We start from the raw sequence: 13575 nt of genomic DNA, 5'->3' as shown, positions 1-13575 counted from the left end.
ATTTATTTATTTATTTGCAGGCCCAGACAAACTTGACTGGAAAAGAAGCCCGGGCAGGGGTTAGGATGAGCACATGACGTGCGACGCGCTCCAACCAATTGAAAAACCACGAAAGGGGGAGGGCGGAAGTGACGAGCCGTATCCCTCCGCGGGGCGAGAGGGTCGGTGGGGGGAGTCAGCGTCTCTCTCCCCCGCGCCAGCTCCCGTACACGGAGCCGCATTCCTTGGCCCCCCCGCCCCCCTCCCTCGGGGCCCCCCCGCCCCCCTCGGGAAAAAAATCCACCCCAAATCACTCGAACCCGAGGGAGGTTTCCTTTCACCCTCGGGGAGACGAGCTTTCAACGGTTCCCTCTTCTCCGTCTCCCCCCAAGCCCCCGTCCCCTCCCCTGCTCCCACCCCCTTCTGCCGGCGCCGGGTGCAAGGTCCCTTTAAGGCGACGGCGCCTTCCTCGGGTCAGACTACCGGCGGCGACGACCACGGGAGGTGAGTGAGCGAGCGAGCTTTCTCTCTCCCCACCCCCCTTCTCCCGGGGGTTCCGTTATCTTTTCGTTCGGCGAGGCGTTCCGAGGCGAGACAATGAGAGGGGGATGGGGCGGGAGCGCGAGGGGTGGGGGCGGGGGCCCGGTGGCGCGCGCCCCCGCCCCCCTCGCGTGGCGGCGCGGCCCGTGGCGGCGGCGGCGGGCGTGGGGTGCGGCGCGCGAGCGCGTGTGTGAGTGCGTGCACCCCGGGAGCCGCGCGGCGGGCCGGGCAGGCCCCTGTCTGCCTGCCGGTCGCCCCCGGCGCCCACAGCGGCGCGCGCGCGCGCACTCGCGGTCCACGGCCCCGCACACACCCGACGTCCACACGCACACCCGGCGCGAGGCGTCTCGGAGGAGTGGGCGGGCGCGGGCGCGGGCGGCGGCCCGCTGGGGAAGAGGCGGGGGCGCGGGCGGCGGCGAGACGGCGGGGCGCGGCGGGAGGGGAGGGCGAGGCCGCGCAGGGGAGGCGGGCGGGAGGGGCGGTGGGCCGACGTCCCCCGGGGGTGGGGATGGTGCTCGGCCGTCCCCGCGCCACCCCCGCCGGGGAACGAGTGGGGCGCTCTTTTTGAGCGCGAGGAGGGAAATGAGTGATTGCTTAGTCTCTCCCTTGCGTTATGTAATCCCCGCTCGGGCGTATAGTACACCCGAAGCCTTAGTGCACCGCAGTTTACAAAGTCTCCTCCCCCGGCTCTAAAATTTTGGGGTGGCGCCGTGATTTATAAAATGGGATGTGGCGGAAAAAAGCTTTATTTTCGTATGGTTATATCCTGCCGCGGTGGGCGCCATGTTTATCCCAGGGACTATTTTCTCTAGATTCTTAGCACCTTCTGAAAAAGAGTGATGTCGTTGATCCACCTGCTTTCTCTCCATTCTGCGAGTTGTCCTAATTTCCTCTTCTGTCAGACGCGGGATTCCCTCAAATTGTTAATAATACTGGACGTTTCTCTCATTGTCTTGGATGTTTTCAGCTCAGAAAAAGGTAGAGCTGGAAAGAGTAAGTCGTTTAGCCCAAATCTCTTTTTCGAGATGGAAATTGAGGTACAGGTGTCCTATCGGAACAGCCATCAGTCTGTTGCAGTCTGTGGCCCAGCCTTCTGCACTCTTTTAGAGACCTCCCACCGCAGCTCAAAACCCCACAGAAGTACAATTTCACTTTCAAAGGAATTTTCCCATCTAGATGAAGGGAAACGGCAGGGCCGGGGGGCTGCTTCTTGGCGAACGACATTGAATTTTGAGACCCCTTGCTTTTGGAACTGGGAATTGGGCTTTGAACTACTTAGCACAATCGTTCTTAACTTCGCGGTGCATAAAAAGTACCTTGAAGATCTCTAAAAGTGCGGTTTGGGGGGCCTCATCCCCAAGCTTTTTTGGATGGGATGGGGAGAGGGGTATCATCTCTACATTTTTAATCTGCAGTCCTTCAGCTGAGACTGATTAAGGTAACCACCATATTGAGAGTTATTGATCCAGCATAAAGGTGCTCAAACTATAATCTTTGAACACTTAAGTGGCAATCTATGCCCTTGATTTCCTTCCCCTTTCGTATATTATGGTTACAGTGTACCAGCTATGCTGATGTATCTCAAACTAAAGGAACTAACAGAATGAAGACTCTTGGGATGAACAGAATTTTGTTAGTTTCCACCCCCACCTTGAACCAGTGGTATAATCTAGAAAAGCAGTTCCCAAAATGTGGTCTGCTGACCCCTGGGGATCCCCTCAGGCCCATTCAGGAGAGCTTCGAGGTCATAACTGTTTTCAAAATAATACTGAGACACTTTATCTTTTTCACTGACATCTGCACTTATGATCCAAAAGCAACACTTAATAAAACGACTGCAGGAAACTCTATACTTACTTGAGAATGTCTTTGATGAAGCAGTAAAAATAATTAGTTTTATTAAATTTCAACCTTTTAGTACATGTCTTTTTAATTTATAAGAATCTATGACCATCCATGTACAATGCCTGGTGTCAGTCTATTTATCTCTTGTAAAAATAAAATACAGTGTGTGTGTGTGAAAAAAAAAAAGAGAATCTATGACCAAATGGGAAGTGTGCCTGAAGCACTTACACTGCTTGCTGAGGTAGGTCTTGGTCATAAGGAAAGGCATTTGTGAGATATAGTTCTGAGTTGCTTGTTTCCTGGAACAGCATTTTTACTTGAAAGAACGACTGATAAACTACAGTTTTTAACACTTAAGTGTTTGCGGATGTTTTCTTGAAAAAAGTGTGAGCTTGTCACTTCAAGGAAAACAATTGACAGTATTTGTTCCCAGTGATAAAAATTTGAGAGTGAAAATTAGAATTTTTAAAAAGTTGATATCTCAAGCTTAACTTCCTGGTACTTGACTTTTCTTATAACGTCAGTTTTAATGATTATGATTTTTTTTTTAATTTTGTATGATGAAATGTGTCAACAGTTGGAAGATAGGCGTAATTCAGTAAATCTGTATTTTCCAAATGACCATTGCATGATGTTTGAAAGTCACCATGAGTAAGAAATCATTTCAAAATTTAAGGTACATCAATGGATTTTAACATAACATTCATTGATAGGGTTTCAGATTCCAAGATGCAATTATCCTTTAAGAAACTATCATTTGTCTAGTTTTAGTACTATATCAATATACAAACTATCTGAAAAGGTTTTTAGGATACTTTTCCCTTTTTCTATCTGTGTGACAGCAGATCTTCGTTATATACTTAACCAAAACAACATAGAACCACAGACTCAATGCAGAAGCAGTTAGGAGAATCAAACTCTTCTATTAACCTAGACATGAAAGATTTGCAAAAACGTAAAACATTATTTCACTCTTTGGGGGAAAAATAGTAATTTTTAATTGAAAGTGTTATTTAGGTTAACATGTAATGGGTTTGTTTTTGAATATACTGATAAGTATTTACATTTTTTACGTTTTAATTTCTAATGTAAATATCAAAAGGTAAAGTCCACATAAAAAAAAGCTCTTTGGGATCCTTAATAATTTTAAGAATGTAAAGGGGTCCCGAGACCAAAAACTGGGTCTGTCCTATCCTTCTGCTCCTGAGATCATCCAAATCTGTCTCCGTATAGAAACTTCCGGAGAATTCAGAAATGTTGGACTTAATAATGGAAGAGGCAGTGACTTGGGGAAGAATTCCAGAGCAAAAAAAGCTTAGTAAATATCCCAGCCAGGATTCAAACCAGCTGTAACCTAGGGCAAGTTACTCTCTAAACCTCGTTTTGACCTCATCTGTAAAATGTATTACTTAGGGTATATAGTGAGAATTAATTGTAATAATGAATGTAAAGTGCATAATAATGCCTGTTACTATATCATAGTAAAATAAAGTGTATTCCAGATAATGTTTCAGTCTTTATTCTCCATATATATGTGTTTTTGTTGAAAGTGGAGATTTCTGATTTAAATTACAAACCCTAGAGCTGGTGGTATCTTTGTCATAATATCAGTATGGTAAGACTTTGATAGATTCTTTGGCAATCTGGTTTGTGATAATAAGCCATATTCACAAAAACGTATTTTTACATGTAACTCCGGAGGAGAGGAGAAAGGACTAATGTTTTGCTAGTATTTGGCAGAGTTAAATGAAATTGAGTAGAAATGGAATTTAGACAACATACAACTATCAGTGAAGAACTTTTCTTGGGAGAAGAACTGAATATTGTACCCTTTAAAAATAGGAAACTTAACTGCTCACTTTAGTTGTTTTAGTAAAGAGCCCATAATGAATATATTTGGGTCCTTCTTGATAGGAGATTTGCTGCCAGATAAGTGGAAAGTATTTTAAGTTTGCGAATTTTAGGCAGATTATTAAGACTACTTAAGAACCCATTGTGAATATTATATGTGAGGTTCTACAGCAGTTCCTGTGAGGGACAAAATGGGCCATGCGGAAGACTGGGGAAATAAACGCTTCTTATTACAAGTTTAACAATAATTAGTTTTATAGCCATACTAAGTATTCAGCCCTGTAGGTTTTCTGGAATTAATCCCTTTTAAAGTCAAAAATTGAAGTAACTTGAATACTGACTGTTTTGAGGATTATTATTGTTTATTTCTCACTCAGGAGCAAGAGAGTGGTATTCTTAAATTTTTTGTTTAAGACATTTTTTCTGTTTCAAATGTTCTTTTTATCTTGATTTATGGGTGGGTATGCGCTAGCAGTGAATTGAAAATGTTAGATACTGAATTCTTCATTCCTGGAGTTTACTTTAGAGCTATAAAAGAACCAGACAAATTAAAGGAATTCAATGCTTCAAGAGCCAAATCTGTCTGGAGAGTTTTGGTAGAAAACATGTTTTCCTAATCTTATTTGAGGTGAAGATAGGTAGACATTTCTGCCCATTAAATACTTCAGAAGTAGACTGACAGTTGTAACTGAGGGATTCTTTTTGCCGCTTTTAAATAAGATTGTATAAAGGGTCTCTTTGTATCTTGCTTTTCAGTTATGTAGGCTTTTACTGACTAGCTGATTTTATAGGACCTGAGTATAAGGTAGACTACCATATTTGCCGGCATTTAAGATACAATTCAGTCCTCCCTAGAACGGTATGTATCTGGTACACCCATATTATGGATGGAAAGATGAATGCCAAAGACTTAAAGACTGTGGGAATCACTAATAGTCCTGTGTGAGTTGCAGTGTTGAGTAAAACCTACTGAGTGCACGAAAATCATATTACCAGTGTAATTACTGCTACAAAATACAGAAACCAGATAGGTTACCAAGATGTCAGATAATCATGATGCGTTGATTAACGGAAGACGGCAGTGTTCATGTCATCTTACAGTACCTCCTTGGTAACCTGTATAACTCAACTTCGATTTATTTTTTCTAACATTTAATTATTGTGCAACATCTTTAGAAATGTGTATATATAATCTATGTGAAAATTGCTCCTAGAAATGAGAACGAGTTTACAGAAAATTCAACCCAAGAGGCTACCAGTTTGATTTGGTAAATGGCAAAAAGAAAATGGCAGAATATAGTAGAACAAAATATCACAACCAAGATATGAGTAGGTAGTTTTCCCCTGTTACTTTTTTCTTTTTTCTTTTTAAATTTCAGCGTTATTGAGGTGTAATTGACGTATAAAATTGTATAATGTTAAACTGTACATCATGGTGATTTCATATACATAAATATTGTGAAAGGATTCCCCCCATTCAGTTAATTAACACATCCATCACCTCACATATTTATCTTGTGTGTATGTGAACTCTACTCTTTTAGCAAATCTCAATTATAGTGTTATCAAGTATAGCCACCATACTTTATGTTAGATTCTCAGACCTTGTTCATCTGATCCCAACTTTTTATTTTAAGAAAATTTCATGCATGTAAAAAAGGTGAAAGAGTACTACAAGGAGTATCTACAATGAACCCACCACCTAGACACAATGATTTTTTTTTCATAAATTTATCCATTTATTTATTTTTGGCTGCGTTGGGTCTTCATTGCTGTGTGCGGGCTTTCTCTAGTTGTGGTGAGCGGGGGCTACTCTTCACTGCGGAGCTTGGGCTTCTCTTGTTGCGGAGCACAGGCTCTAGGCGCACGGGCTTCAGTACTTATGGCTCGTAGGCTCTAGAGCACAGACTCAGTAGTTGTGGTGCACTTGCTCCGCGGCATGTGGGATCTTTCCGGACCAGGGCTCCAACCCACATCCCCTGGATTGGCAGATGGATTCTTAACCACGGCGCCATCAGGGAAGTCCCGACACAACCTTTTTTTTTTTTTTTAATAAATTTATTTATTTATTTATTCATTTCTGGCTGTGTTGGGTCTTTGTTGCTGTGCGAGGGCTTTCTCTAGTTGTGGCAAGCGGGGGCCACTCTTCATCGCGGTGCGCGGGCCTCTCACTATCGCGGCCTCTCTTGTTGCGGAGCACAGGCTCCAGACGCGCAGGCTCAGTAATTGTGGCTCACGGGCCCAGTTGCTCCGCGGCATGTGGGATCTTCCCAGACCAGGGCTCGAACCCGCCTCCCCTGCATTGGCAGGCAGACTCTCAACCACTGCACCACCAGGGAAGCCCCCGACACAACCATTTTTAATGTTGGCATATTTGACGTCTGTAAGAAAACGCCAAAATATATATTTGCTGCACCACCTGAAAGTCACAGTCATGATACTTCCACTGAACACTTCATGCATTTGCTAAGAATAAATACGTTCTCCTACATAACTCTAATACCACTATTCTTTCTAAGAAAATTAAAAATCATTTCCAAATATCATCGTATCTAGTCTATATTCAAATGTTCCAGTTCTCCCCAATATGTCATTTATAGCTTTTTTATGAACCAGAATCCAGTAAAGGTTTACATGTTGCCTTTTGTTATATCGCTTTAGTTTCTTTCAGTCTGGTTTAGTCTTCTCACTCTGTGTGTGGGCATTCATGTATACATGTGTGTGTGAGATTGACATTTTTAAACTGTTAGTAGTTTTATAAAATATTCCATATTCTGTACTTGTCTGGTTATTTCCTTTTAGAATGTCCCACTTTTTGGATTTATCTCATTATTTCCTTGAGGTGCTACTTAACTTATTCCTCTACTGCTGTGTTTCCTAAAAACTGGAAGTTAAATTTAAGTGCTTGATTTGATTCAGGTTAAACATTATTGTCAATAGCTTTTGTTTGTTTGTTTACAAAAGAACAAGCCACAGACCAAACAGCTGATGACAGAGTTTGGATTATTGACTAACATTTTTCTATTTAAACTTATTACTGTCTTAACTTTTGGCTTTGAGACATAGAGCTACTTCCGTAATTTTAAGTTCAAGCATAACAATAGGACTTTGAGAAGGACCGCAGAAATAAGTTTGCATCGTGTCATTTTGGTTCACTGCTCTCTGGAAAGTTGAAGAGGCAATAAGAGCTGATATATTTAGCAAAAGCAACCCACAGAGGAATAGTAAAGGGCACAACCAGAAATTTTAGAAATGGAGATTTTGGGACTTTGGGAAATTATTTTCACAAAGATTATTTACCAGTTAATACTGATAGTAACCATAGATTTACAGAATTAACATCATAATGCTTAAGTTTTATAAGGAGAAATTACGTACTTAGGCAGCAACAAGTTTCACAGGTAGATCATTATAGGGTGAAACAAACTAGATGTATATGAGTTTTATAAAAATGTTTTTACTGTGTTAAGATGTAACCATTTGAACAATTCATAGGGATCTTGTTCTCATCTCTTCTGTTGCAGAGAGGATAAATTATTTTAAAAAGAAATGAGAAAATTAACATAACATTGTAAGTCAACTATACTTCAATTAAAAAAAAAAGAAATGAGAGTTCTTTATGCATAGAACGTGGGATGATTTTTAAAAAAAATTTTCCCCTTCAGAACATGGATTCAGTTTGATCAGGGTTTCTCAATCTTGGCACTATTAACATTTTGTGCCAGATAAGTCCCCATCTGTCTCATGCATTGTAGGATGTTTAGTAGCACCCCTGGCCACTTGCCACTAGATAGATGCCAGTAGCACCCTTCCCCAACCCCACTCCTAGTTATGACTACCGAAAATGTCTCCAGACATTGCTGTATGTCTTCTGGGGGCAGATTATCCCTGTTTGAGTATTACTGAGTTGGATAAAAGCCACTGGCATATGTGGATTCCTTAATGATCTAGGTTTCCCTTTATATAACCTATGTACAGCCGTGGAACACAGTTCCCTTCTGCAGATATGCTGCACAGCTTGGACTGTGCTTAGTATATGTTGGAGAACACTGGAATATGATGACATTTTTTAGCTCTATTGGAAATTTTATTGAAGCTAGAAATGAGCTCTTCATTTGTAAGGTGTAGGTCTTTTGCTTTATCTCATCCCCCTCCCACCTCCCAGTTTGCTTGGAAAAGAACCTTATTAGCTATGTGTTATGGGTAAAGTTTTTGTTAGGAGTAGTTGAGAAATTTGATACCTTTAAGGTGATCTGTTTATATCTTGGCATTCAAGAAAAGACAGTCTTTAAAAAAATAGTTACTGGGGACTATATTTAATATTTTGTAATAACCTGTAAGGGAAAAGAATCTGAAAAAGAATATATATATATTATACATATGTATATTACATACATATGTATTATATATTTTATATATATGTATGTATAACTGAATCACTTTACTGACACAACATTGTAAATCAGTTGTACTTCAGTTTAATAAATAAATAAGAAAGACATGGTTCCTGCCTTCTCAAATATTTCAGTCTAGTAGTTAAGGCAAGAATGTTAAATTGAGTATCTTATACGTTAGTTAAATATGAATGTTCCTGTTGTTTCAGAGTATCAACTGAGGGCCCCAAACTAGGAGTCATAGGAGCTAAGCAACCCTACATTATGAAGTATGTTACGGGGACTTCCCTGGCAGTCCAATGGTTAAGACTCCATGCTTCCAATGCAGAGGACGTGGGTTCGATCCCTGGTCAGGGAACTAAGATCTCGCATGCCCTGTGGCGTGGCAATAAATAGGTAGATAGATAGTAAGTTACAAGACCATCTCTGCAGGACTTGTAAATTGGGTAAGTCAGAAGCTACTTAGGCTAGTGTTTGGAAAATTCGCCATTTCTTTGGAAGTTAAACATACACTTACCCTATGGCCCAGAAATTCCTCTCCTAGTTATTTATCCAAAATAATGAAAACATATGCACATACAAAGACTTGTGCCCAAATGTTCATAGCAGGTTTATTCATAATAGCCTGAAAAATTGAAAACAACTATCTGTCAACATGTGGATGGATAGTTTATCCATAAATGGAGCACACTACTCAGTAATAAAAAATGAACAAACTACTGAAAAATGCAACAAAACATAGATGATTATGTTAAGGTAATGAAGGCAGCCTCAAAAAAAGTTACTTGCTAAAGGGCTTGGTTAAACTACATGTGTCCTCTTTGTTAATCTTTGATTGTTCTTAAAAAAATTTTTTTTAACTATATGTAAATTCTGCCAGTGAGGAAAATGATGTAGGCAACTTGTTAGGGGAAGGGAAAGGTTGGAAAAAGAGTGGAAGTAATGAGAATTAGTTAATAAAGTTTAAAAGATTGAAACATCTCAAGTAAGAATCTCAGGAGAAAATAGAAATTTGTTTTCAGTTTCTAAGACAAGTCTTATTTGTAGATTTGGAATTTTTCTGCCAAATGACATAGAAGTGAAATTGAAGGTAGCTGACTAATAGTTGGGGGTTGATATGGAGATAATTTTATGTTTAAAATGAGCAGAGGGACATCCCTGGTGGTCCAGTGGTTAAGAGTCCGCCTTCCGATGCATGGGACATGGGTTCGATCCCTGGTCTGGGAACTAAGATCCCACATGCTGCAGAGCAACTAAGCATGTGCACTCTAGAGCCTGCGTGCATCACAGCTAGAGAGCCCATGTGCCGCGGCTACTGAGCCCACACACTCTAGAGCCCGCGCGCCACAACTAGAGAGAAGCCCACGCACCGCAACGAAAGATCCCGCGTGCCGCAACTAAGACCCGATGCAGCCAAATAAATACATTTTTTTTTTTTTAAATGAGCAGAAAAGTCACTAGCATCTAGACTGCGATCTTGGAATGTCATTCCACACCAAAAGAAATCAGGGCTCCTTAGAGAAATGGCTGATTCTAGGTCTGGGGCAAGAATGTATGAGATGAGCCTAAAACTTATAGCCAGGATTTTATCAAACACAAGGGTTGTGTCAGAAGGACTCAGGAGCTAACTGAGAAGTTCCCAGTAGCCAAAATAGGACACTTTGAGTATCAATAAGGATAGCTGCAGTGGATCAAAACATATCAAATATGTTTAAATTGATATGTCATATGATGTGATATAATGATAGTTTAAGAACAAGCTTATTGGACTTCCCTGGTGGTGCAGTGGTTAAGAATCCGCCTGCCAATGCAGGGGACACGGGTTCAAGCCCTGGTCCGGGAGGATACCACATGCCACAGAGCAACTAAGCGCGTCTGCCACAACTACTGAGCCTGCATGCCACAGCTGCTGAAGCCTGTGTGCCTAGAGCCCGTGCTCTGCAACAAGAGAAGCCACCGCAAGAAGTCCGTGCACCATGACGAAGAGTAGCCCCGGCTCACCGCAACTAGAGAAAGCCGTGTGCAGCAACAAAGACCCAACATAGCCAAAAATAAAATTAATTAATTAATTAATTAATTATAAAAGAACAAGCTCATTGGTCACTTTGAGGAAATGCTAGTGAAACAGATCATTATTTTGAAAACTGGTAAATAAAGGGAAAGAAGCAAGATGGAAAGAGTCGAGACTTTTACTGTATGAACTGCACCACTGGGTAACCAAATAGTAGATACGTTTTGTTTTTTTTTTAAATCAAGGTGTTTCAGTTAATAAAAGGGAATGATAGATTTAGAATGACTAGTTCTAGGCATTGAGCCTGGATGGAAGGATTCCTGATGGAAGAAAATCCTGCCCTTGTGAGTAGTCTTGGGGGAGAAAAATGTTAAACCTGTATCTAATCATGTCTCTAGATACAGCTATCAATTTCAGGATATACAGAGGCCAGAGGCATATATTAAATGCCATGTGTATGTAATCAACAATATCCAGATTGTAGAAACTGCAAGAGGTGACCTGGTTCTTCAACAAATAAATTACAGGGGGGGGGGGAAGATGAAGGAAGATCTATAAATTAAAAGAGACCTAAGAAACTTATCAAATAATCATAATATGTGGACCTTATTTGAATCTAAACCAAACAAACTTTAAGAAATACGGTATTTAGTTAAGACATCGAAGCAACCTAAATGTCTATCAACAGAGGAATGGGTAAAGAAGATGTGGTACATATATACAATGGAATATTACTCAGCCATAAAAAAAGAACGAAATAATGCCATTTGCAGCAACATGCATGGACCTAGAGATTATCATACTAAGTGAAGTAAGACAGAGAAAGACAAATATGTGATATCACTTATTTGTGGAATCTAAAAAATGTTACAAATGAACTTATTTACAAAACAGAAGCAGACTCACAGACTTCAAGAACAAATTTTTGGTTACCAAAGGGGAAAGGTGGGGGGAGGGATAAATTAGGAGTTTGGGATTAACATATACACACTACTATATATAAAACAGATAATCAACAAAGACCTACTATATAGCACAGGAAACTCTACTCAGTATTCTGTAATAACCTATATGGGAAAAGAATCTGAAAAAAAATGGATATATGAATATGTATAACTGAATCACTGCTGTACACCTGAAACTAACACAGTATTGTAAATTAGCTATATTCCAATATAAAATAAATTTAAAAAGAAATATGGCGTTTGAGAGAATCTGAGATTTCAGTGTTGACTAGATATTTGATATTAAGAGACTATAAATCTTTTAGGCATATTAATGGTACTATGATTTATCTATTTATTTATTTTAAAATTTGGCCATGCAGCTTGTGGGATCTCAGTTCCCCAACCAGGGATCAGACCCAGCCCCAGCAGTGAAAGCACCGCGTCCTAACCACTGAATGACCAAGGAATTCTCTATGATTTTTTTTTTTTTTTTTTTGGCACATGATCTTTTCAAGTCCTTATCTTTTAGAGCTACATAATAAAATATTTATAAATATGATATTAGAGATTAGTTTCAAAATAATATGAAGGAGAGAGGGCATAGATGAAACAAGATTGGTTGATAATTTTTGAAGCTGGGTGATGGATACATGTCTACTCTTGTATATAATTTTTTCTTTTGGCCCCAATCAAGGATCAAACCCAGGCTCCCTGAAGTGGAAGCATGGAGTCCTAACCACTGGACTGCCAGGGAATTCCCTACTCTTGTATATAATTAAAATTGATATCTCATTTTAAGAATAGCAGAAAAGGAATCACTACAGTCTTGATTCAGAGATTCATAGTTGTAATATGATGAAAGTTTGCCCCTTTACTTGGTTACAGTATATGATTCTCAAATTTACTACCTGTGCAAGTTTTTCTCTTGATGTAGCATGGTGTTCCCTATGTGCTGGCCTTTAATTTCTGAAATTCAGGTTTTTACCTGGCACTTTTTCAGAAGAAATGAAAATGTCCCAAAATTGAGTAAGGATTGAAGCTCAATGTAAGTTTTTTGGTTTTGTTATTTATTTATTTTTTTATTTGGCTGCGTCTGGACTTAGTTGCAGTATGTGGGATCTTTCCTTGTGGCCTACAAGTTTCTCTCTAGTTGTGGTGTGCGGGCTCTAGAGTGTGCAGGCTCAGTAGTTGTGGCGCACGGGCTCTAGAGCATGCAGGCTTAGTAGTTGCAGCTGCGGGCTTAGTTGCCTTGTGGCATGTGGGATCTTAGTACCCTGACCAGGAATCGAACCCGCGTCCCCTACATTGGAAGGCGGATTCTTTTTTTTCTTTTTTATAAATTTATTTATTTTATTTTTGGCTGTGTTGGGTCTTCGTTGCTGCGTGTAGGCTTTCTCTAGTTGCTATGAGCGGGGGCTACTCTTCATTGCGGTGCGTGGGCTTCTCATTGCGGTGGCTTCTCTTGTTGCGGAGCACAGGCTTTAGGTACGCGGGCTTCAGTAGTTGTGGCACGCGGGCTCAGTAGTTGTGGCTCACGGGTTCTAGAGTGCAGGCTCAGTAGTTGTGGCGCACAGGCTTAGTTGCTCCGCGGCATGTGGGATCTTCCCGGACCAGGACCCGAACCCTGCATTGGCAGGCGGATTCTTAACCACTGGACCACCAGGGAAGTCACTGTTTGTTTTTGCATGTGAGATGTATTCCAAGCCCATGAGTACGTTTATCCTTTATAGCAAAATAATAGGGAAGAGAGGGGAAAATTCCAGAGTTTTTTTTTCTTGTGAGAAATTAAGTTGAAGGTTTGGTGTAGAAAGAAGTTAAACATGAGTAGACTGATAGTTTGGGAAGATTTATATACTTTAGTACTACATATTTAGTAATTCCTGTCTTCTTTGATCAAAAATAGTTGAAAGGTGGTTATAGGCCATGGATCACTTGGAATACCGCAGAGAATGATGGTGTTCCTTGAGCGTCTTGGTAGAGATATTAAATATAGCATTTCATTATATTA

The 13575-nt window shown here is 40.6% G+C and overlaps 1 protein-coding gene across 4 annotated transcripts in view; it reads left to right on the top strand.

Moving 5' to 3' along the window:
* The first annotated feature begins 278 nt into the window (after positions 1 to 278).
* POGZ (pogo transposable element derived with ZNF domain) overlaps positions 279 to 13575 on the top strand; it is a 48074-nt gene continuing 34777 nt past the window's right edge. For 2 of the 4 annotated variants that reach the window (XM_057551707.1, XM_057551698.1), the window contains exon 1: positions 279 to 483. The gene's annotated coding sequence lies outside the window, so the exon portion shown is untranslated. The remainder of the gene's footprint in view (positions 484 to 13575) is intronic. The other 2 variants (XM_057551702.1, XM_057551695.1) reach the window with 1 other exon arrangement.

Source organism: Balaenoptera acutorostrata, chromosome 1 (assembly GCF_949987535.1).
Source record: "Balaenoptera acutorostrata chromosome 1, mBalAcu1.1, whole genome shotgun sequence".
Classification (NCBI taxonomy): domain Eukaryota; kingdom Metazoa; phylum Chordata; class Mammalia; order Artiodactyla; family Balaenopteridae; genus Balaenoptera; species Balaenoptera acutorostrata.
Note: the sequence above shows the minus strand (reverse complement) of the source record. Positions and strands in the feature narration are given on the sequence as shown.